The 23633-nt window shown below is 34.4% G+C and overlaps 2 pseudogenes; both read left to right on the top strand.

Moving 5' to 3' along the window:
* The first annotated feature begins 10136 nt into the window (after positions 1–10136).
* LOC120149456 lies at positions 10137–12913 on the top strand (annotated as a pseudogene).
* Positions 12914–13493: 580 nt separating this feature from the next.
* Positions 13494–14209, top strand: LOC120149466 (annotated as a pseudogene).
* Positions 14210–23633: the final 9424 nt, after the last annotated feature.

The raw sequence follows: 23633 nt of genomic DNA on the forward strand, positions 1-23633 counted from the left end.
CCTACCGGTAAATCTTTTCTACGATTGAATTATTTAGGAACTTTATTCAGAAGCGAACTTAGTCGATCTATCACTTCTCGGTGGATATTTTACCTGGTACAATAATAGAGATTTTCCTATTTTTATAAGATTAGACCGCTTTCTAGTTGATGTTCAGTTATTATATATTTCTTCAATTGTCTTAAAGCTGCTAGTAAAGTCAATTTCTGATCACAACACTACCCTTCTCGAAAATAAGAGTGTTGTAATGGGGGGCGAGCCGTTTAAGTTTTATAATGACCATCCATCTCAGTTGGTAGAGCACAGGGTTCTTAACCTTGAGTTCGTGGGATCGAGTCTAGGCCTGTAAATGAACCGAACGCACACGAACGAATGTATGTTCATGTTCGTTCATTTAAAAAATAAACGAACATAAACGAACACGAACATAAACGAACAAAATTTTTTTGTTCATGTAAACGAACACGAACATAAACGAACAAAATTTTTTTTGTTCATGTTCGTTTATTAAGGAATATAACTTGTTCATGTTCGTTCATTTAATAAAAAACGAACATAAACGACGAACGAACATAATGAACACGAACATAAACGAACATAAACGTTGGAGACCCTACCTTCCATTGTTCTTTCATGAAAAAATAGTCGACAATGCAAATCAATCAAATCTACAGTGATAAATAGCGTAAGAGCTTATTAGCAGTGATGAAATGTTTGAGATATCAAATATTTCAATCTATTTTAAAGATATTAAATGATCATTACTTTAATTTAACGCTATAACATTTATCTTAGTGTTCCATGATACATATGAACAATCATTTTCCGCTATTACACTCTTTTTTAGAAATTGCATAGAAACCTTTGTTTTGTTTTCTGGCAAATTCTATATTTTTCTTTTTACTGATGCTCTATACTTCCGATTTTACCTTATCTTCCATCTATTTCTAGAAAGAAGTATTATGTTTCTTGAGTTTTAGATGTGAAGATACCCACAATAACTTTACATATCAACTATTAAGTCAAATAAAACAGAAAGAGATGAAAACAGACATGTAAACTTCATATTGCTATAATATAACTTTTTTGAATCTTTCAGAGATCGTCTCACTCTCCAGTGAACAATAAGGTTTGGGAAAAAAAGGGGAAAATGAATATAAGTGCGAGGTGCCTCACAGGTTAACATATTGGATTTAATCTCCAAATAAAATTGGGTAATTATGGAGTTGGTCATCAAAATATCAGATTAATATTTTTAAGATACTTACAAATTGGTCACCAAAATTGATTTAAGAAGATTGTGTTAAACATAAATGAATGAACATAAACGAACATAATCGAACGAACATAAACGAACATAACCAAACGAACATAACCGAACGTTCACGAACGTAAATGAACGAACGAGACCTATGTTCATGTTTGTTCATTTAATTAAACGAACAAAAAATCTTGTTCATGTTCGTTCATTTAATAAATAAACGAACATAAACGAACTTCCCGCCGCACGGTTCATGAACGGTTCGTTGAACGTTCAGTTCATTTACAGGCCTAATCGAGTCCCATGGAGGGCATTTCATAATTTGGAGGTCTCCTACGGAAGCTGCTCTGAACCTAGTGTTGGGGGCAGCCTACTATTACCTCCCCTTACTTCATACATATGGGAACAAGGGACAACTATTTTTTTATTAGAGGAGGAAGGGTTTTGAAGAAATGGTTGTTGATATTGTTCATGATTTGAAAAGAAGAAATAAACAAGTTGGTATGATGAGTATCCTGAAAGGTTCCAAAATGACGATTAAGAGTTGGTCTGAGATAAAACTTCAACTTTTCTTATTCAATATCGTTTCTAGAGAGAAAATTCAGCAATTGGAAAATAAATTGCAACAAGTCTCCATTGATCCTAATGTGTTGCCTACTCTCTCCAAGTGTAAGGAGTAGTTGTGGAAGTTGCTGAGGAAGGACGAACGAGTGTGACTTTAGAACTCCCTTTTAAAATGGTTTAAGGTTGGAAACAAAACAAGGTTCTTTCATGTTTTGCTTCAAACAGGAGAAGAGTTAATTCACTACAATCTTTCTAATAATGAATCTTGTTTGTCGGATCCAAATCAGATCAAAAACCATTGTCTAGGACTTTTTTTCTATTGCCTACAATACTTGTGATACTCTCGAAGTTGAGGACATGTTCCTTAACTTTTTCAAAACCATCTAATGAGAAGAAGCTAGATCTTGAAACGAAGTTTGAAATTGAGGAGGTTTGGGAAGTTATCTCCGCGGATAGTAATTGAACGTCAGGCCTTAAAGGATTCAACATGATTTAAAAAAAAAACTCTGGATTATCTCAAGGATTATGTAATGAAGTTGTTTAATGATTTCTATTATGATAGAGATTGGGAAGTCGGGGTTGTAACACCTTAGTCTAGTTAAACCTGAAGATCCAGGATTACAATGTTACACGGGACACCGAAATAGTGACCCAAAAATTTCTTTATGAAATTTAGACATCCATGAAGTAATATAAAAACATAATAATAATATATGAGTTTACAAATAATGGGAGCTCCCAAATACATCCGCTAAATAATACAAAATATGGAGTTTCAAAAGAGTTACGACTGAATACATAACATGGTCCATAATAATATGTGCCCTCTAAAGATGACTCAAGGCGTACTCTAAGAACCTGCGCATGAAAACACATTCTGAATGTTGAGCTTACAAGCTCAGTGCCTCACTGAAAACTATACCATACTATATGCATTCACTAGATGAAGTGACAAGTGGCATAGTCTGAGTGTACAACTACTGGACTGCTAATATGAGGCTGGCATCATGGTGTGGTTAAGGGATTATATATCTTGAAGCTCACGCACCCCTCTAGCACAGTCGAAATACCATTAGGTACTCCTGGGTAAGATCCAGAATTCTGTATCGGAACATACACCCACCGATTTACTCCGTTGAGTCTTGGGGCATCTGCGCCCAGTCATTGCTGTAGTGTCGTGGCACTGAATTAGATCCATGACTGTCGTATTTCTGCTAAAAAGAACTCGGTGTCCTGATTGTTTCTGAGCGCAACCAATGCTAGTTTTATGTAAACCTAGTGCTAGGACCGTCGGCGCAACCCATGGCACAGCGGAAACAAACTCGACGGTCTCACCAGTGATCCAAGTACAAAAAACTGAAATCGGGAGAAGAGATGCGAATACTTACAGCGGGTATCACGTCTTAGCCTCTACTCAGTTCACCCCGAGAGAGCAATTTTGTTTTCCCCCAAAACGTTTTGAGAGAAAGTGGCTGAAGGTTTGTGTGTTCTCCCCAAAACGGCTGCTAGACCTAACACATCCTTTTATAGCCAAGTCACCCTAGTCATATTAGGGTTTTTATTATTTCAAATTAATTAATCTATATTTAATTAATTAGAATTAATAATCCTTTTATATCTAAGTTACCCTAATCATATCAGGGATTTTATTATTTCAAATTAATTAAATCTATATTTAATTAATTGAAATTAAATATTCGGGATTATTAAAATATATATACTTAATTAACTCTAGATATATTTTAGTAACGTACAACAAATTGTACATTTTTGCTCGTTTCAATCTTAGGGTGTAACCCTGTAGGCTCTTGTAACATTAGAAGTAATTATTAGAACAATTCTAATATTACATACAATGAGTGACATCTAGCAATATATCATTGTCACCTAAGTTACAAGAAAACATGATTCGATATATCATCTTGGTGATTAACTCTTTTAGTATTATATCCTTATGTCCTTTATATCTAGAATAGGCACAAGTCTTGGAATAGTCACACTTGTATAGCCCATCTATTGTTTCTTGATTTCTAGAGTAGACTTTAATTAACGAATAGTTTATGATATCTCATATCAACTTATTCGAGCATGGCCATGCGTTTCTAGTCTTACTCAATCAAGTGGCCTATGATATATTTCCTATTATTTAGGAAGGACATATCCTATCTTAATCATATACACCCACTACATATATTGAGATATATTCAATAACAATCTTTATAGAGCAACCAGTTACGGAGCTTGTTTAGCTGCATCAAAACATACAACAATATATGTTGGGATAGTATTGATCTCAAGTCTGAGGATCATACATATAGCCATCACCATGAGTAATGTTATGACTGTCACATAATAATCCAAGACATATGCTCATGGTGGGTCAATCCAATACATTGTTCTCTAACAATATAATCATGTATTAATTCTGACATCTCTATGTCAATGACAACTCGTTGTCATCAATCAATAACATGTTAGTCTTGAGCATATTATTATTGTCCATGCTCATAATAATACTTGACTAGGGATCTTTTAATAATAACAATTATGTCATTATATGGACTTTATTATCTTCCAGTTTATGTTAAACACATATATATAACTGAAAATAATAGCGGCAATGCCTTTATTCAATAAAATCGGTAAATAAAAATTACATCATCATATGATTGGTCTTTGGGCATACTCTAACACCTAGTTATTTCTCTTTCTACTGTTTTGATATTAATTATTGTTCTCGCTTGAAGTCTTATTTGAGGATATACTAAAGTGTTGTGATACCTCGAGTCTAATTCCATTAAAAACTGGCATTTTTTGTCCAAAACAAACTGAAAGTATCGATACTAGCCCAAGAGTATCGATACTCCTACAAAAGTTTCGATACTTTATATAAGTACATATATTTTTAAACATTCTATTTTGCCTAGTTTCAAAACTTTATACGAGTTTCGAAGCTATGACCCAAAGTATTGATACTCTTGAAATAGTATTGATACTCTTGCCAAGAAACTCATGAGTCTGCCCGAGAAGAAGAATAATTTTCGATACTATCTCTCTAGTATCGAAACTCAACCTACAGAGAGCATAAAATAGGTACAAAAACTCATTATACTATCCTAAAGACCTTAGTGAGGTCCCCAAACATTATTAATGTTTTATGAAGATACAAAGGGGCATAAATAGGGCCTTAGACATATTTATAACTCTAAAACATGAAATATGCCATGGGAATGCTTCAAGCTTATGAAACCTACTACATTTCATCTAAATGGCTTACATATGGTATACATGAGTCAAGAGTGAGTTACCTTTGATGCTATATTTTGGAAACATCAAAGGCTCAGCCCAAAGTAAGATTTTCCTTCCCCTTAGCTTTGGAGCCTTCTCCAACCTCTTGCACTAAACAAACCAAATGCAAGGGTTACTAACTATTGCTAGGGATTAAAGAGGGTTTTAAAACACTTCTAAGGCTAGAAATATCTGAAAAATGGGTTGGAACCATCTAGTTCCTAAAACCCTTTTAAAGTCGTTCTTGCAACTATGATGAAATGAGTGTCTTGAGAGCTTGATACAAAGCTTGGGATACAAAGATCATGATTCTTACCTTTAGGTTGCTGAACTAGGGTTGCAAGACTACCAAGTTTCTACCTTTACTTGGTTCTTGGAGAAGAACAAAGAGCTATAAAGATGAAGATTTAAAGAGGAATAAGAGACAAAGGAGGGTTAAGAAAAGAGGGTGTATCAGACGTGATATCACTAAGCAATTAAGGATTTTAACCTTAATTTTGAATAAGGGTAAAATTGTTTCTTTGGTCCCTTCAATTTTGACTGTATATTAAAAACACCCTTTTATTTCATTATTGGGCTCAACTCAAGCCCAAATCATCTTCAATTTGGGTCAAGGCTTCCTCCAAGCTAAAGAATTAAACCAAGGCCCATTTTGGGCTATCCCAATACTTCTAACCCAGGATTCGGGGCATTATAGGGGTGAACCACTCATTCATCATGTTGATTCCTAAAAGGAGCAACTCTGAGTCCCTAGATGATTAAAGACCTATAAGTCTGATAAGAGGAATCTATAAAATTTTATTTAAAGTTCTATCGAGAAGACTAAGGGGATGCATCGACTCCAATATCTGTAGATCTCATTTTACTTTTATTTCAAGTAGATAAATTTTAGATTTATCCTTTATTGCTAATGAAGGGATTGACCACTATCTTAAGAAGGGCTTGAAAAGAATTGTTCTTAAGATTGATTTTAAGCGGGCTTAACATACATTGGATTGACACTTCATAGTTAGAATCATGAAGAAAAGGATTTAGGAAATGCTAGTATAGTTTCATCTTTAAATGCATTTCTTAGTCTCTATTTCAGTGTTGGTCAATGGTGTTCCCTCTAAAAAAATCTATGGTCAGAGATCTTCATCAAGGTTGCTCCCTATCTCCATTTTAATTTTATGTTTTCTAAAGATGTTCAGTTCGACCTTTTTCATGGAGTTACCATTGGCAGGTATACTAATTCTTTTATGTTTTCACATTTATAGTCTGTAGATTTAATACCCCAAATTTTTTCTAGTGAGTAAAATATATGTTTTGAAAGTTTGGTGGTCAAAGTGTAAACTTTAAAAAGTTTAGAGACCAAAAATATAATTTTAAAAAGTTATATATTTTAGCCCGTAAATGAACAACTTGACCTAAAACAAAGATTTTCGTGGGAATCAGATTTTCGGTACGGGATTTGTGTTTAAAGCTATAAAGCGATAAAGTTCGGCATTGAAATTGGATAATCAGATCGAACTGGAATTTCATGAAATTTTGAAGGATGTTATAAAATGGTTGGAAATATTATTTTCATATTTTAGATCAGATGAATTTTGCTCAGAATAGTGTAATTTTTAGATTTGACCGAAAAGAGAAAGAGGAATTTTAGTGACTAAAATGTATTTTTTTGAAAATTGTATGGCCAAATTAGAAAGTCAAAGCCAAGTTGATTCATCTTTGGCCAAGGAATATTTTAATGGAAGATAATACAATGGCATTTGGAAATTTTCAATATTTATTAATGGTATTTTTATAATTTCTCATTAATTAATTTTAAATTCAATTAAATTAGATAAATGTCATGTGTATTATCATTTAAATACTAGAATAGTCAAGGCAAACACATAATTTCCAGCTTGTTTATCTCTATTGGTCGAAACCTACTAAGCTCCAAGGTATGAATTTTTATTTTGATTTTTTAAGATAAATATTTGATTTTTGAATTAAGCTATTAGATAAAGAAACCTACATGGAATTCTCTATCAGTTGATACAAATATTGCATGGTGAGGATGCTTGTGTGTTGAGATTTGATGATTAGGGTTTAAGGAGGGTTTGGTGATCTTGAAGAATTAATGAATGATTTTTATGTTTTTGATGTTGGTGATTATTTTTAAAGCATGTATAATGATTAAAATTTATTGTACAAGCATATATAAGGTTTGGCCTAATTAGGATTTTTGGAAATGTTGGGATTTTGACGTAATTTAATGTTGTGATGATTGGAAATGCATGAAATTGATAAAAGGAGGCTGAATTTATGATTGAAATTGAACAAAAAGTCCCCCTAAAGTGACATGGGGTATTCGGCCATAGGGAAAATATTAAGGGGAAAATGTTGAAAAATTCCTATGGTATAGAAATGATATTAAAAGTATTCGTGTGAATTGGAGATTGATTTGGATCGATTTGGAACCTTGAAAGTGAAAAAGGCTAGTTTAGAAGTTTAAGGATTGTGGGACATTATTGTATAATGTGAGATTTGGAGTATTCAATGATAATATTTAGTATTGAGATGCTGGAAAATTAAGTTGGAAATTTATTTGGAACCAAATTGAAAATTTGGTAAAAGTTTGGGTTGGAATTCGAAAGGTCCTAAGAAAATGGGACTTGTTTGCAAGTTATATGTAGAAGTATCATTTGGGTAAATTAGGAAAATTCTGGAATTCTAGAAGCTTGCTGAAATTTTTGTTTAATTATTAAGTTTGAATCAAATTACGAGTTTATAGAGATTTGAGGTTGAATTGACAAATTTAAGAGTGTTTAGGATAAATTTGCAAGCTTTTGAATGCTTAAGTGTTGATTTGAATATTTATTGAGCTGCTGGAAATTTTATGTAATTAATGAAATGATCATAATGGTGAAGGGCTATTATGAATTAAAGGGGAAAGTTGATATGAATTCTAAAAAGAATTCACAATTTAGTGGTTGAATTATGAAATAAGTAAAGGTTGAAGGATGAATAATGATAAATACTTTGGGAATTTATAAGTATGTTGGAAAATTTGAAGTCATGTTGAGAAGTATGATTTAGGTTGATATCAATTAAGTACTGATTTTCAATTTTATACTTTTATATTTTTAAGTTTAGATTATGTTAGTTCAATACTAACATATATTTTGAATATGTTATGTTATTATATCCCATTGTCAGATCTTGATAAATCTAGCAATCCAAACGATCCGAAAGGAAAGAGAAAAGCACGTGATTAAGAATATCGCATTAAAGGTTTGGTAGTGAGGCAAATGTGAGTGCAGTTTATTTATTTAATTATTACGATCGATGACGACTTGCAATAAGTCAACCTCATTATATTTTATAGTATGGTTTAGGATATAAACTGCCAAAGCATGATATTCATAATGATAAAGTTTAGACGTTAATAATTATCAGCTATGAATAATAAATGATTTTATATTATATACACAATCCCATTGTATGTTACGTTGAGAGTTGTTGGTACATTTAACATGTCATTAGTTGAGTACTTTTCAGTTATCAGTTACCAGGTCAACTTTTGGTACATTCGTGTACCAATGTTCAATACCATTGGTGTTCAAGTTATGATTGCACTGAAGTGCATCATATCTTAGTATCAGTTATGATTTGGCACCATGTTGTGCATAGTGTGCACCTTACTCACATACCTTGTGTTCTCATAAATATACATTGGGCTATGAAAATGAATACGAAAGTTTTGAATGATTTCCAGTTAACAGAAATCATGATATGATTATTTTATCAGATATTGTTTATCACAATTTTCATGACTTTATGAATTAAAATGAATTTCAGGTCTAAGTGAAGGAATTGACTTGGATAAGTCGGTTTGCCAGTTTAATATCTTATATAAAATTATTTTATTTATGTTTATGATATTTTCATGATCTATCTCACCTTAGCTTACTACTGCCTCACTAAGTTATATTTAGCGTGTGATGATTTTCATGCGTAAGTTCTGATAGAGATAAGTACGAGCAATAAGGAGCCTCCCGAGCATCTTTTTGGAAGTCATAACTATCATCAATATCAGTAAGACATCTACGATGCTACTTTTAACTTTTAGTGGCAAGTATAATTATGTCAGTAGCACTATTTATCGGATTTATTTTAAATAGTCTGTAATAATAAACTATGGTCATTTTATTTTATTTTACATAGTTTAGTTTTATCAGTATTTATGCATGAAAATTGTATTTATATTATTATGTTTTAAATGATTTGCAAAAATACGCTAAACAGTAAAATCACTGGTTGACAAATAAATTTATTTTTCTACAACAAAATATTAATTTATAATTTAAGATATTCATAAAATAGTTTTTAAAGTTAAAAATAGGAGCATTTTAAAACGAAACAAAAAATTTAAGCATTTCAGTTTAGTGAATGTTTTATAAGTTGATGTGACATCTTTAACTCGTATATCGAAACGTACACGGATCAAGGGCGTTACAGTAGATTAGCTGATGATGTTCTTCAATACCTCATTGTGTGAAGTTAGAAATGTTAAACGAGTAATATGTATTTTTTGAGGTGGTTTCTGGGTTACAACTTAACCTCAGAAAATGTAGGTCGTTCGGAATAAATATGAAAGTGTATTCTCTATGGAATTCTTGTGCTTTGTGGCAGTCAGTGGTCAGTAGGTTCTATAACAGATTGGCTAGTTGAAAATCCAACAATCTATCTTTTGGGGGAAGTGTTATTCTCATGAAGTCAGTATTGTCTTCTTTTCCTATATATTATCTTTCTATTTTCAGACTACCTAGGGTTGTGGCTTATAAACTGAATAGAGTGATGTCTACCTTTCTCTGGGGATCCATTAGATTAAACAGTCAGACGTGTGTTCCCCGTTGACGAGTTATGGCCTGGGGATTTTGGATTTAGATTTTTCGAACGAGAGAGATAGTATGCGGAAGAAAGTTTTATGTTGCAAATACAATGTTAATCCCATCTTGAATGTGGAAGGGGGTGATAAATTCCTTTTGTAAGGATGACTCTTTGGGTGCTTGTTCTTCGTAATCATCTTCATTTGCAGGTTGAAATTGAAGTCGCTTCCCACCTTTTTTTTTTTTTTGCACCGTAAGGTATTTTGTGGGATTTGGATGCGCTTTTCTAATCTTTGGGATTTTTCGTTCATTTTTCAGGTGATGTTGCTACTTTCTTGTCCCTTTGGCACCAATCTTGTTTATCTAAATCCAAGAACTCCATTTGGCACTTTATCCCTTCAACTATTGTTTGGTTGGAAATAATATGTCTTTAATGGGTGCAAATTAGATATCATCCAACTCTTGTTCCTTGCTAGTTTGGACTCATTTCTTGGTTTAAAAAACAATAATGATTCAAAATAGGGTAGATTACATATGTAATATCTAAACTATCGGTTTATTTTCGTTTTAGTACTTAAACTTTTAATTTTTAAAACCATACCTAAAGTTTAGTTTTTATTTCATTTTAGTATCATGCCGTTAAAAACTATAGTTTTTTTTTCATTTTAGTACCTCCGTTCAGAATTTAACGTTATATTTTGAATTTTTTTTAAAAAGTTTAGGTATTTAAATATACTAAAATTAAACACATTAAATTTTTAATGAAGGGCTTCTAAATTAAAATAAAAACTAAACTTTAAGTTTAATTAAAAAAATTAAAAGTTTATACTAAAATAGATCAAAACTAATAGTTTAACTACAAAATGTGTAGTTTAACTAAAATATTAAAATATTGGGCTTGCTACCAATTACGGCCTGTTCTGCTATCCTCTCCCTTGAATAGATAAATATCCTACTTTTTAAAGTTATTGGATACGAGCTGGAAAGCACAAACTTGATTTGATCGAATGCTTACTCTTGTTGAATTTGTATTAGTAAATCTGTTTTCAAATATGAGTTTATTTATAATTTACATCCGATTATGAATCAAATAATAATATTATTTAGAAATTAAATTTATATTAATTAATTCATTATGTATGATTGTTAAAATATTCAAATATTATTGGATTGGGTAAAAGTATATATATATATATATATATATATATATATATATATATATATATATATCATATATATATATATATATATATATATATATATATATATATATATATATATATATATATATATATATATATATATATATATATATATATATATATATATATATCAGCATTGTCTATTTGCTACCACACATTCCTTCGCTTAAGAGATTTTATCCAGCGTTGAGCAGTACAGCAAAGAAGATTAAACAGGAGTCGGAGTGAACGAGGGATGGAAAAATAGAGCTGATATTCGTTCCAACACCAGACGTCGGTCACTTGATCACCATTGGTGAATTTGCAAAGTGTCTTATCCATTCCGATGATCGAATTTTTATCACTATTCTTTCCATGAACTGGTCTTCGAGTTCAGTGGACGAGTACACCGAATCGCTTGCAGCCTACACCGAATCGCTTGTTATGAGCCAACCCGATCGAATCCACCTAATTCAGCTCCCTCAGGTAGATGCTCCCTCATTAGATCTTTTCAAGTTATCAGAAGAAGCCTTTATCTATGAACGTTGCCAAAGCTACTCTGCCTCCGTTAGAAATGCTGTCAGGATATTATGTCCATGAGATCTACTTCCGATTCGGGTTCAGCCCGAGTTGCTGGATTAGTTTGTTGTCTCTTTGTGCCCCCATGGTTGATATCGCATCAGAATTGGGTCTTCCATCTTATATATACTCAACCACAAATGCGGCCTTCTCTGCCCTCATGCTCTACCTACCAACTCGACATCGCCAAAACAGTTCGGTGTTTGAATACCCGAAACCCAGATTGGAAACGTGGATGTTGAACATTTGATCCCTGGATTCGTGAATCCTGTCCCTTCACGCGTTCTGCCCTCATTTCTGTTTAACAAGGATGGAGGCTATACCGCATTTCTCCATATTGCTGAAAGGTTCAGGCATGTCAATGGCATCATAATAAATACATTTGAAGAGCTTGAACCTTATGCTGTTGATTGTTTTTACAATGGCCAATACCCTCGGATTTATCCAGTTGGACCAGTGATTCACCTCAACAGTTTGCCTCACCCTGAGTTGGACCAGTTCCAACGCGACAGGATCATGAAATGGCTCGATAATCACCTGACTCATCAGTGGTTTATCTTCGCTTCGGAAGCGAGGGTAGCCATGGACCACCCCAAGTGAAAGAAATTGCACTTGGGCTAGAGCAGAGTGGGTATAGGTTCTTATGGTCATTGCATATGCCACCACAACAAGCGCTGCCGTTCTTTACAAAAATCCAGAGGAAATGTTGCCGAAGGGTTCCTGGAAAGGATCCAAGAGAGGGGGATGATATGCGGATGGGCACCACAGGTAGAGGTCCTTAGCCACAAGGCAGTAGGAGGGTTTGTTTCTCATTGCGGTTGGAATTCATCCTGGAAAGCTTGTGGTGTGGTGTGCCCATAGTAACATGGCCGATGTATGCTGAACAACAGCTAAATGCATATACGATGAAGGAACTTGGATGGCAGTAGAGATGAAGTTGGATTATAGGATGGGGACAAGTGAAATCGTGACGGCGGATGAGATAGAGGAAAGGCGTACGACAGGTCATGGATGAAGGCAGTGAGGTGAGGAAGAAAGTGAAGGAAATGGGTGGGATGGCTAGGAAGGCTGTTACAATGGTGGATCTTCCTCTACTTCAATTAGAAGATTATAGAGGATATTACAGCCAACAACTAATATGTATATGTGTGTTACTTGTCATGTTTCATTAGTTGTTTACTTTATTTATTACATTCTAAAATTTGGGTAGCGATTTGAATAAATTTCAGCTCTTTACTTCTTCTTTTTTTTGTACTTTCGATTTTAGAATTTTGTCTTAACCAATTCTCGTGTTGTGCATCAAGTTTTGTGAGTGAGTCTTTTAATGAAGATTTTTTATATACACAAAAACTAAAATTTGAAACTAACTTAAATGATATCAAATTACTTACAACTTGAACCTATTCTATTGATTCAACTTTAAACATGTATAACCGAAACCCATAGATTATTAGACGTCTATTTAATGAATTTTTATAAATTTTGATAAATTCATTTTATTCTTTTATAATATTAAACCTCATCGAATTTAGTCAAATGTAAGCATTTCATTCCTATAAATTATATAAATCAAATTTTCAATCTATATTTTAAATAATAAAAAAAGTAAAGCTAAAATTTGTTTTTAAATTAGATTAAGTGAAATTGAAACATAATTTTTTTGAAAAATAGAAAGTTCTGAAACATAAAAAAATTATTTATGCACACATTCATTTGCATGAGAGATTTTAGACAGCACTGAGCATAGCAACAGAGTGAGAGATGAAGAAAGTAGAGCTGATATTCGTCCCAACACCAGGAGCCAGCCACTTGGTCACAACTGATGAATTTGCAAAGCGTCTTATCCATTCCGATGATCGAATTTCTGTCACTATTCTTTCATGAAGTGGTCTTTTAGTTTAGTCGACCACTACACCGAATCGCTTGTACTTGCCAACCTGATCGAATCCACCTAATTCACCTCTTTGAAGTTATCACCAGAAGCCTTTATCTATGAATTTTGCCAAAGCTACTCTGCTCCCGTTACAAATGTTGTCAGGGATATTATGTCCATGAGATCTACTTCTGATTCGGGTTCTGCCCGAGTTGCAGGATTAGTCTTGATCTCTTTTGAGCCCCCATGGTTGATATCGCATCAGATTTGGGTCTTCCTTCTTATATATGCTTAACCACAAATGCGGCCCCTTTTGGCTCATGCTGTACCTTCCAACTCGACATTGGAACAACAGCTCGGTATTTGAATACCCGAAACCTGAGACCAGAAACATGGATCTTCAACATTTGATCCCTGGATTTGTAAATCATGTCCCTTCACGCGTTCTATACCTCGTTTTTGTTATAAAGGATGGGGGTTATACCGCTTTTTCCAAGTTTGCTGAAAAGTTTAGCATGCCAAAGGTATCATGAAGAGCTTCAGCCTTATGCTGTTGATTGTTTTACAAAGGCCAAAACCTCCAATTTATCCAGTGGACCAGTGATTCACCTCAAGTTTGCCTCACCTTGAGTTGGGACCAGTCCAAACGACAGGATCATGAAATGGCTCGATAATCAGCTTGAATCATCAGTGGCTTATCTTTTCTTTCGGATTATGGTCATTGCATATGTCGCTGCCGCAATAAGACGGTGGCGATCATTACAAAAATCCAGAGGAAATGTTGCCTGAATGGTCCCTGGAAATGATCCAAGAGAGGGGGCTGATATGCGGATGCGGATGGCATCACAAGTAGAGGTTCTCAGCCACAAGACAATAGGAGGGTTTGTATCTCATTGCGGTTGGAACTTTATTCTGGAAAGCCTGTGGTGTGGTGTGCCCATATAACATGGCCAATGTACGCTGAACAACAGCTAAATGCATGTACGATGAAGGAACTTGAATCGGTAGCGTAGATGAAGTAGGATTATAGGATTGGGACAAGTGAAATCATGACGGCGGATGAGATAGAGAAGGCGTACGACAGGTCATGGATGAAGGCAGTGAGGTGAGGAAGAAAGTGAAGGAAATGGGGGGATGGCTAGGAAGTCTTTAATATAAGATAGAATTTAGTTAGCCACTAGAATAAATCACAATTTGATGTTAAGCCAAAATATTTTATATATGTAAAGAACATATATAACACCCTAAACCCGATTAGGCCTAAAGTGTCACACTAGGCTACTGAGACAACCTCTAATCCTCAAAACATGTTCATTTACTTTTCAATGTATTGAATGGTATCATAATAAAACATAATTGTTATAAAACATTTTTTACAAAATCGGAGCTCCATGACACATGATTTAAATCAAAATAATACATTTGAAGTTTACAACTCAAATACAAGTAAGGTTCTACGAATACACATGCCTGCTAAAGCTAGTACAATACTCTGTCTGAGATGCTGGAAGTCCTACGGCGACAATGCTCCACGAACTACTCAAGCTACGGACATGCCAACGGAAAACATCCGAATATTGAGCTTACAAAGCTCAACAGTATAATCGTTAATCTAGAGCACCATAAGAATTCCATAAACGAAAGTATGCTAGAGATATAGTAATAAGCAGTAGGTACACACATGATTCCAATCACTGCTACCTACATAAGGTCCTCCAGTTTTATCTCTCGGATCTACCCCTCATGCTTCCCTTAGTCTTCGCTAAGGGCCCCGCCATGAGTATACAAGTACTAAGTCTCTAACCTCATTATCATCCTATAATGCATCATCATGCCTAACACAATGACGGTACCCAGTATCGCAGAGACCCTGGTACTATCACTCACCATAAGTGAGCATCGTGGTGTAGCTCGGGGTCACATAGCATCATGGAACTCACACCTCTATTTGTTTAATAAAGGTACCTTGGGTAGACCTGGGTCACAGCATCAGCATCTCCCAAGTATCTCAGACAAGATCTGGGTCACATAGCACCGAAATCTCCCAAGTATCTTAGGCGAGGTGCGGGTCAAATAGCGTTGTCACCTCCCAATACCTTAGGCTAGGTCTAGGTCACACACATCGATCGACACTTGTTTGGCTAGTCTACTCCTCTTGAGTACTCGGAACGTTTTTGGGTCACATATCAATATCACATTGAACTAGTGACTAAAGTGCATCTTGCATTGACTTGGATATATCTGAATATCCTATGCACTCAAGACGATCATCCTATTGCTAAAGTTACTTGACTGTCCTCATTTCCCGAGCGACACACAAGGGCATAAGCCTTATGGAATCTTACCTCATAAGGCTTTTATGGTTATCACATACTTAATGTTATTATCTCATTATTATTATAAGGCTCTCATCTATAGCTACGCCTTAACACACGTCAACTGATACCACACCGAAGCAGGCGAGGTAGCTCAATCACTCGATACTGAACTTATCGAAGTCAGGTGAGGTAATATCCCCTTCACCCGAGACTATCTCCTTCTTCCTCTCATTTATGACGTTATGGGAGGGTATTATTACTCATAAGGTATTTTACTCATTTCTACCTCCGGAGAGGTCTCCAAGCATTTCACAATTTCCCGGTGATTATGGTGTCTGCAGTACACTGCCTGATCCACTGGTTAGCCGATACCTGACTCGGCTCGTTACGATGTAACAACACTCCTAACACTCTTATCTTACTTCTCTCAATACCCCCTTTAAGTAGTGGAATAAATTATCCATTTTCGGTTCACTGACGTTCATTAAACACCACGTCTTAGTCGATAATGAATTTGACATGTTTATCGTACCACTCATCGGGTATCTCATGTACTTATCCTCAATCCCAACCATTCGTATACCCCCTCTATTGAAGATACTCTAGTGTATTACGCTTAATATGGTTACACCCGGTGTAACCTACTCCTACGAGTGTTTTTAGGTATGTTGGGTCATTTCCCTCACGTACTAAGTCTTACTATTACAGATCGTCCTTAGATTTTATGGACCTTAAACAGGTCAAAAGAACATTCAACAACACTTAGGACCTCTAATGAATGCAAATCCATCATTTTTCATCGAGCAAAACAAATAAGGGATCGATAATTTCTTTCGAGAGATTGATCATTTTCTCCAAGAGATCGATCCTTTTAAAAAGGGATCGATCCTTTCTCTTAAGGGATCGATCATTTTGAAAAGGGATCGATCCTTTACTAGACAGAAACTTTGGGATCGATCCCTTTGGTTGAGAGATCGATCATTTTTCTGGGAATGACTTGCTTAAGCATAAGAATCACTCAAAAATCACTCCAAATGACATGAGTTGGTTTGTAAACTTACTCTAAAGTTTTAGTAAGTTATTTAGGGTCATTAGGCATCATTAAAACATATTATTAACACAAAAAATATGATTTGGTGAGAAATCAAATATGAACCCTAAAATGCTCAAATCATCAAATCTTAGCAAAAACCATGGATTTATGAAACTTTAATACTCCAAATGATTAGAAATACACTACTTTATGCTTGAATCCCGAAATAACCTCCTTTAGCTAGAATTCAACCTCCTCAAGGCTTGGATGGAGAAAACCCCTCTTTTTCATGCAAACAAAATGCAAAGCTTGTATCTTCTTAAAAAATAAGGTTGTTAGGGGTTTTTAGGAAGAGATAAGTAAAAAGAAGGTTCAAGATCTTACCTTGAAGCTATAGTCATTTGAAGGAGATGAAGGAAGAAGAATGAAGAGAAGAGAAGTGGGAAGGAACCTACGGTTGAAACCCCTTTAATACCTCAACAAATCTTCCAAAACCAATAATGATCTAATTACACTTTAATCCTTCATATTTTGTCCCTTAATTAAAAATCCCCTTTTTGTGACTATTTAGGCCCCAAATCCCACCCAATTAAACTCAACAATTTGATTTATAAATTTCACAAGGTAACACTTACCTCTCGGGTAAACCCAAAACTACTAACCCGGGTGTTACGACATAACTATAAAATAATATATTAGGCATTATTTCAGTTAATGCAAAATTATTGACAATATTATCTATTTAAATAATATTTGTATTAGATTTAAAATATTTTTCATTAGATTTATTTAAATCACATATTATTTTATTTAAAATTATTAATTATATTTTATATGTGAATTATTTAATATGGTTTTTAAAAATATAATCTAATATTTTATAATACATAAACCACATATTGTTTATTAATAATGTATTATTATTATTATTATCTTATATTAGATTTATTTATTATTATAATATTATTATTTATTTAAATAGTTTTTTTATATTATAATTATTTCGTGGTTTTGTTATTCTCTATATAAAATATCATAAATTAATATCATTTTATTATTTAGTCTAGTGGCTAACAATTTTTACTATACCTTAATGACTCGGGTTCAAGTCTTTTTATAACGATTTCAATATCTTTTTGTGTGCCAATAGTGATAATAAGATATATGATGGTGTGATAGTTAATAAAATGGAGTTGTTAATGCGGCAATTGACACATGTCACCACCTGATTGTAAGATTAATATATTGAAATAAATTTAAATTAGGATCAAATTGATAGAATTTATAAGCATTGAGGACTAAATGTAGAATTATGCTAATTTTTTTAACTGTCATGTCAACATTTCCTTCAATTGTTAATGTCTAGTGGCTTGATTGGTAACAATTAAATAGTTAGGTGATATGATTATAAAATTGAAAGATCGGTGGTAAGTAAAAACTAAATAATTGAGTGCTCAGTGGTATAATTTACCCTTATTATTTTTACAATGATGATGTGACAATATCTTATGATGATATATCAACATCACTGTTAATTTTTAAACTTCGATGATTAGACTAAAATCAAAACTAAATGTTAGATATGATTTTGAAATAAAAAATAGTTAGGTGGATGAAATGGAAGAAAAATGATTGTCATGGTACTAACATGCAGTTTACCCTTTTATTTTCGGTTTCTGACTTGGCATTGATAATGTAAATTGACACGTGTCATGTTACATTAGTTGTTTATTGCTCTTTCAATTGTTTCTTTCATAAATGGAAATGAATAGGGGTGGGAATGAAATGTTCCAAACCGATATTTATTTAGACATATTAAAGTGAAATTTTTGCATATGTACTCCGATATATGAAACCTTTTAGAAAAATGTTAAAGAGTAAACACTAGATACCGGCGTTTTCCCCGAAAAATCATCTTTTTATTAATATTCTCGATTAGGCATCGGCAGACTATATTTCCCGATCTAACACCCTTTGCAGTAAGGCGCACACCCCTTGCAACGCGCTACGTTGATTTGGCGTCACGTGGGGTAAGGCGCGCCGCAGGACATGGATACATGTGTGTATAGCGTGGGGCAGGGGCTGCCCATACGCCACGTAAGATAGCGGGGCAGGGGCTGTGCTATTTAATTATCTCAATTATCAAACATGCATAATGCAAGGCGCGGTGCAAGGACCACGACTTGCATTATTTCTCAAACTTCTCGGCTTTAAGGTATCCTATCTCGGCTATAAATAGTCGTCTCCATAAACTCTCTCACCAACAATCCTTTGAATCAATAAATAACATCCGACAATCATCTTATATTTGATTCAGAAGTTTGCTCGATCTTTCGTTATAAGGTAATTTTGTTATATTTATTTTATAGTTATATGATTATTTGAAAAAATTATACTAATTGTTTTCAATTAATTTCTGTGTTTGTAGAATTAGAAAGTGGGAGCATACGTCGAAATATTTTGCGGTGCAGTAATAATATAAAATTATATTATTTAAATTATTTACGTTTATGTGTAAAAAATTTATTGTGTTATATTTTTGGTCATATATTATTTAAATTATTTCGTCGTTGTCGTCGTCCTGAGCAGCTACATTTATTGATGAGGAGCTGATGATGATGAAGCACCTCCATAGAATAAGGACTCTCGAGGGTATATGACTGACTATCCGATCGTCCTGCGAAAACTGGAAAAACTCATAAAACCCAGACATCGCTGAGTGTGAAAACTGTACATGAGGTGTCTGTGTTGCGACTATGGGTGATGAGGCTGAACCCGCCAAAATGTGAGCATATGAACCCCAAGTCAGATCTGCAAACATACACCCATAATAGCCTCCAGGAGGGGTCATATAACTCTGTGACGGTGGCGGCGGCGGGGTCATAAAACCAGGTGAAGGCGGCGGTGGCGGCATCATATATGGCTGCAGTATATAAGCCGGTGGATACGGTAGCTGCTGTGAAGGTTCTGATGGTGCAGTTGAGGATGAACCGGAAGCACCTGTTCTCTGTCCACGAGTCGGGGGACGATGGTGCTGTGTCGGTGAACGTCTCTGTCGACGTAGCGGAAAAGTCTGCCCTCGTGCATCTTCGGGAAGCAGAAACGATTTCCTATTACTGTTGAATCACTCGTAATAACCGTCAGCAACCATCAAGAGGTCAAGTAAAATGGGCTCTCTACGGGGAAGGCACCGATGTCGATCCTCCCACAACACGACCCACGCATGATGCCTCACCAGCCAATCTGTATCTGTCTTGCCGCGTCTATCTATGATATGCAACTCGTTCATATTGCGAGATGCTTTCGGAATTGGTTGAAAACAACCAAATTGCTGGAGCACGCGATCAGTGGAGTGCCACTCGACGGTCGCATAACATATCAAAAGGACTATCGCCATCCAAACATCTGATGGGCCCCTCAACTCAGGTGGGATCACCGCCCTCACATCATCAGTAGAATATGTCACCCATTCAAACTAAAACAAATATAATTTTTATCAAAATAATCTAATTATATAACTATAATCTAAAATCGATTTTTAAACATTAAAATTCATACATGTGTGCCAGCCTTCTGATCGATTAACACCCTAATTTTTTCTAAATCATCAGGTAGTTCCTAATGATTTTTCCTATCAGTAGATCACCTATTCAAGAAAAATAATTTTTTATTCACTGTATAAAATTATTAATATACAAAATTAGTTTTATAATTACCTTAGGAGTAGCGGAAATACGAATGGGTTCTTGACAACAGGACATAAAAAGGGCAATCGATACCATGCCCAAGACTGTAATAGCATGAGACATCCGCCGATAGCATTACGCCTGTAGTCAATGGCTCGACACATCTCCCTGTACAGGCAAGCCAAAACTGCTGAGCCCCAACTGAGTGATTCGGCCCAGATGAAAGTCGCCAAGATGTTGCAACCACATACAATGAACTTGGTTGCGCGATTTGTTCGGCATCAGCAACCCTCCTATCAGCTGTAGTATACATGCCGTGCATATGTTTAACTTCATCGTCAGACGCGTCCTCGCTCAACTCTAAAAAATTTGCATCTAACCAATTTAACAGTATCCGTCCACCGTTAAAATTTTCCGGAACACATCCTAGACTAACCCGGCACAAAGTAGTCCAAAACTGGAAGTTATCTGATATCACACCTCCATCCACCGGAAGCCCCAGGTGCATAGAAACATCCTCAAGCATGATCGTGCACTCTCCGCACAGAAGATGGAATGTGTGGGTCTCCGGCCTCCACCGCTCTACTAAGGCAGAAATAAGGTCTGATTCTATCTTACAGTGACCCTGATATACCTAGGTGACCGAATCCAGCCTCTACTAAATACGACATTACACGAGTAGGTATAACTAACTTAAGGTTCCTAATAAAAGGATCTAATATACGGTCTCTCTCCTAAAATATAATAATTACACAAATTAATTTTTAAACTAATAATCATGCATTAAATTAATTAATTAATTAATTAAATTAAACGTTAAAATGTTACCGTTATCAGCAAAGTGTCGAGATATATGATTTTCCATCCAACAAAAGTAGACCGCCTTCCATTTTATATCTGCAAAAAAATTAAATAAAATATTAAACAATTAAAATAATTAAATAAATTACTAAAAAATACTAAATATAATAAAATATACCTTAATAAGAGAATATAAGAGTATTTGAGAGAAGTTGTGAGGATTTGTGTGAAAGTGATTGAGAATGGGGGTATTATAGGGAGGGATGGGTGTGAACGGGCGGGGTAGGTTGATAATTAAGGGTATAGCGCGGGCAGGGCGCCCTTTCTGACGTGTCAAATCACAAGTAAGGCGACCCTGCTCTGCGCTATACCCTTAATTACCAACCTCCCTCGCGCCATACACACGTGTATCCATGTCAGCATAAGGCGCGCCGTAGGGGCACGCCTTACCCCATGTGGCACCAAATCAGCGTATAGCGCGCTACAGGGGGTGCGCTTACTACAAAGGTGTTAGATCGAGAAATATAATCTGACCGGTGCCTGATCGAGAATATTAAATTAAAAAGATAATTTTTCGGGAAAAACACCCTAGATACCACAGATTTGTAGGTTGATTTGTTTATATAATTAAACTTTTAATTTTTATTAATTATATTATTAAATTTTAGTTTTACAGTTAATTATGTCATTTCATTGTTAAGTAATATGCGAAAACATGATTAATGACAGTTGATGTAACATATGACACTCGAACAATAATTTTTTTGTGATTGTTATGATGTCTAAAATAATATCGTTTTAAACATTACATTTTATTATTATTATTTTTTAATAACAAATCAACCTACTGATTAACAGAATGTATCAGGACAAGTATTCGTTGGTTGTGTACAAATTAATGCAGATGTCACTTCAATCTGCTGCTGATGACAAACTAGATTCCCGAAGAATGCACAGCAAACTTTATGTACACTAAGAGATGGATACTACATCAAATAACATTGACAAGTTAGTACATCTCCATATTTACCAAAACTGTTCCTCCTGGATCTTGTTTTGGCCTATTTGGGTTCCAAAATTGATGCTTATGCAAGCATGAGCGTGTGCCACCAAGCGCAAGCAATGTTTATTGATGTAAAGATTATGCAACTAAACTTTTAAAATTTGATTTTTTACCATTGTATTTTTTTATTGTTGTCGGCAGCCAATCGCCGCACTTTATGATCATATTTCGAAGCAAAAGGTACCTAAATGTTCACAACTCTTTATTCTTCTCATATGATTAGTTTTTCATGAAATACACTCAAAATCGACGAAATTAAACACAAAAATTCTACTATTTTTAGATGTTTGAAGATTTATTAGATTTACAGGGCTTGGGGTGTTCGTTAAAAGTCTAAACGGTGAAAAATTATTTCGAGAAGACAAACAACATTCCTCAAAACTAGCCTCATCGATCGGTCATTGAATGAGATTAGAATATTAATACGTTGAACTTTTAAATGGTTTTTGTTGGTTTTGAGTGGGTTTCATGGAAAACCAATCCTATGAGAAGAACAAGGGGTGAAATATGATCGGTTTGATGTTGATCTTGTCGCAACATATGACCAATGAACAACGGTGCTTAGTTGTCGGTGGCGACTGAAAAGTGTAGTGATAAAAATTGTTAATGTGTCATTTCTCGTTAGCGACTTAACGACAGAGTGATATAATTGAATGTAAAATTAAAAAGCATTGTTATAATTGACAAAATTAAAAGTTCAATGGTATAACGAGTCAGCGGTAAAGTTTAGTATTTGATGTAGTTTATCCTAATATAAATTATGTGATAAAATACATATGAAGTAATATTTCTCATTAATTTTTGAATTCAGAGGTGTTCATATTAGTTTAAGTGCAAATTTAGCTTAAAAATGAGATTAATAAGTTAATCGAATATTACAAAGGTTTATTATAAGGATAACTCTCTAAATCAATTTACTCTATTCACAATAAAATCTGAATCTCTGACTTTGTTTAAGGATATGGCTCATCCCACTAAACCAAATAATATTATATAAATATATAAAATCATAATTTTTTTATATATTTTACAATATTGAATCCTATCTAATTTAGTCAAGATGTAAGCATTTCATCCCTATAATTATATAGTAAATCAAAATTTCAAATCCATGCTTTAAATTATAA

The sequence above is a fragment of the Hibiscus syriacus genome, unplaced genomic scaffold (genome assembly GCF_006381635.1).
Source record: "Hibiscus syriacus cultivar Baekdansim isolate YM2019G1 unplaced genomic scaffold, ASM638163v2 tig00002793_pilon, whole genome shotgun sequence".
NCBI classification, from domain to species: Eukaryota; Viridiplantae; Streptophyta; class Magnoliopsida; order Malvales; family Malvaceae; genus Hibiscus; species Hibiscus syriacus.